The sequence below is a fragment of the Acipenser ruthenus genome, unplaced genomic scaffold, assembly GCF_902713425.1.
Source record: "Acipenser ruthenus unplaced genomic scaffold, fAciRut3.2 maternal haplotype, whole genome shotgun sequence".
Lineage (NCBI taxonomy): Eukaryota > Metazoa > Chordata > Actinopteri > Acipenseriformes > Acipenseridae > Acipenser > Acipenser ruthenus.
In genome coordinates, this window is record NW_026707802.1 from 158,825 (window position 1) to 162,500 (window position 3,676).

Genomic DNA, 3,676 nt, shown 5'->3' on the forward strand with positions numbered 1-3,676 from the left:
AGCCGAGATTTGATGCAAGTTTTTTTCAACAATGGCTGTCTTTTTGCCACTCTCCCATAAAGGCCAGTTTTGTGAAGCACCCGGGCTATTGTTGCCATATGCACAGTGTCTCCCAGCTCAGCCGTGGAACACTGTAACTCCTTTAGAGTTGCCATAGGCCTCTTGGTGGCCTCCCTGACTAGTGCCCTATACGCCCGGATACTCCGTTTTTGAGGACGGCCTGTTCTAGACAGATTCAGTTGTGCCATATTCTCTCCATTTCTTAATAATGGACTTTACTGTGCTCTGAGAGGATATTTAATGCCTTGGAAATGTTCTTATATCCTACCCCTGATTGGTGCTTTTGAAGAACCTTATTCCGGATTTGCTTTGAATGTTCCTTCATCTTCATGATGTAGTTTTTGTTAGGAAATGTACTAACCAACTGTGGGACCTCCCAGAGACAGGTGTATTTAACCTGAAATCATGTGAAACACCTTAATTGCACACAGGTGGACTCCATTCAACTAATTATGTGACTTCTAAAGACAACTGGTTGCACCAGAGCTTATTTAGGTGTGTCATAGCAAACGGGGTGAATACTTATGCAATCAATTATTTTCTGTTTTATATTTGTAATTAATTTAGAACAATTTGTAGATTTTATTTTTCACTTTGACATTATGGACTTTTCTTGTGTTGATCAGTGGCAAACATAGCGCTTAGCGTTGAGGCCAAAAAGCTCTATTTTGGTCTCATCAGACCATAGAATCTTCTTCCACTTGGTCTCAGAGTCTCCCACATGCCTTCTGGGAAACTCTAGCCGAGATTTGATGCGAGTTTTTTTCAACAATGGCTTTCTTTTTGCCACTCTCCCATAAAGGCCAGTTTTGTGAAGCACCCGGGCTATTGTTGCCATATGCACAGTGTCTCCCAGCTCAGCCGTGGAACACTGTAACTCCTTTAGAGTTGCCATAGGCCTCTTGGTGGCCTCCCTGACTAGTGCCCTATACGCCCGGATACTCCGTTTTTGAGGACGGCCTGTTCTAGACAGATTCACAGTTGTGCCATATTCTCTCCATTTCTTAATAATGGACTTTACTGTGCTCTGAGAGGATATTCAATGCCTTGGAAATGTTCTTATATCCTACCCCTGATTGGTGCTTTTGAAGAACCTTATTCCGGATTTGCTTTGAATGTTCCTTCATCTTCATGATGTAGTTTTTGTTAGGAAATGTACTAACCAACTGTGGGACCTCCCAGAGACAGGTGTATTTAACCTGAAATCATGTGAAACACCTTAATTGCACACAGGTGGACTCCATTCAACTAATTATGTGACTTCTAAAGACAATTGGCTGCACCAGAGCTTATTTAGGTGTGTCATAGCAAAGGGGGTGAATACTTATGCAATCAATTATTTTCTGTTTTATATTTGTAATTAATTTAGAACAATTTGTAGATTTTATTTTTCACTTTGACATTATGGACTTTTCTTGTGTTGATCAGTGGCAAACATAGTGCTTAGCGTTGAGGCCAAAAAGCTCTATTTTAGTCTCATCAGACCATAGAATCTTCTTCCACTTGGTCTCAGAGTCTCCCACATGCCTTCTGGGAAACTCTAGCCGAGATTTGATGCAAGTTTTTTTCAACAATGGCTTTCTTTTTGCCACTCTCCCATAAAGGCCAGTTTTGTGAAGCACCCGGGCTATTGTTGCCATATGCACAGTGTCTCCCAGCTCAGCCGTGGAACACTGTAACTCCTTTAGAGTTGCCATAGGCCTCTTGGTGGCCTCCCTGACTAGTGCCCTATACGCCCGGATACTCCGTTTTTGAGGACGGCCTGTTCTAGACAGATTCACAGTTGTGCCATATTCTCTCCATTTCTTAATAATGGACTTTACTGTGCTCTGAGAGGATATTCAATGCCTTGGAAATGTTCTTATATCCTACCCCTGTTTGGTGCTTTTGAAGAACCTTATTCCGGATTTGCTTTGAATGTTCCTTCATCTTCATGATGTAGTTTTTGTTAGGAAATGTACTAACCAACTGTGGGACCTCCCAGAGACAGGTGTATTTAACCTGAAATCATGTGAAACACCTTAATTGCACACAGGTGGACTCCATTCAACTAATTATGTGACTTCTAAAGACAATTGGTTGCACCAGAGCTTATTTAGGTGTGTCATAGCAAAGGGGGTGAATACTTATGCAATCAATTATTTTCTGTTTTATATTTGTAATTAATTTAGAACAATTTGTAGATTTTATTTTTCACTTTGACATTATGGACTTTTCTTGTGTTGATCAGTGGCAAAAACTCCCAATTAAATCCATTTTGATTCCATGTTGTAACACAATGAAATGTGGAAAAGTCCAAGGGGGGTGAATACTTTTGAGAGCCACTGTATTTCTTAGCAGACACCCTTATCCAGGACGACTTACAATTGTTACAAGATATCACATTATTTTTACATACAATTATATTATTTTTCTACATACAATTACCCATTTATACAGTTGGATTGTTACTGGAGCAATCTAGGTAAAGTACCTTGCTCAAGGGTACAGCAGCAATGTCCCCCACCTGGGATTGAACCCACGACCTTCTAGTCAAGAGTCCCGAGACCTAACCACTACTCCACACTGCCGCACTGACCATAGTCAAAATTGAGCTACATGACCAGAGTCACCATTGAGCTACATGACCAGAGTCACCATTGAGCTACATGACCAGAGTCACCATTGAGCTAAATGACCATAGTTAGAATAGAATTGACTAGAGTCAGAATAGTGCTACATTGGAGGCTGTGTGGTCCAGTGGTTAAAGAAAAGGGCTTGTAACCAGGAGGTCCCCGGTTCAAATCCCACCTTAGCCACTGACTCACTGTGTGACCCTGAGCAAGTCACTTAACCTCCTTGTGCTCCGTCTTTCGGGTGAGATGTAATTGTAAGTGACTCTGCAGCTGATGCAAAGTTCACACACCCTAGTCTCTGTAAGTCGCCTTGGATAAAGGTGTCTGCTAAATAAACACATAATAATAATACATTACCATAGCCACAAAAAACCTTAGTGGACAAAGTGGGTCTGGGTGGCCGAGCGGCAGTTCCAGGAGGTCGGCATGAAGTAGTGACTTGCTCTCATAATGCTATTAGATAACAGATACACTGGGGGGGTAAGTGCATATTACTAAGGGCATGGTCTTTTGATCAAAAAAATATTTAAGTAAAAATAATAAGTCAAGCCATGTGGGAGGCTCTGCACCCCGGGCAGAGTTCCCATTCACCCCTGGCAGCTTCCACTTCCCTGGAAGTCTGTCTGTTGCCCTCCCGTGCCTGGCGCCAGATCAGGTCGGGCTGGAGGCTCTGTTTTCGGCTTGGGGAGGCGGTGGGTCCCCTTACAGTCCTGGACTTCCATGCTGATGGAAGTATGCTGCCCTCCCGCGCCTGGCGCCAGATCAGGCCGGGCTGGAGGCTCTGTTTTGGGCTTGAGTAGGCAGTGTGGGTCCCTTACATTTTTTTATTTTTAATGCACTTTAAGTCTCTTGCCTTCACGGGGTTTGGAGGCTCTGTTTTGGGCAACAGTGTGCCATTTGTGTCGCTGACTTTCAGTGCACTTGAAGCCTGTTGCCCTCGCGGGGTTTGGAGGCTCTGTTTTCAGCAGCAGTGTGCCGTTTGTGTCCTTGGTGACCTCCAT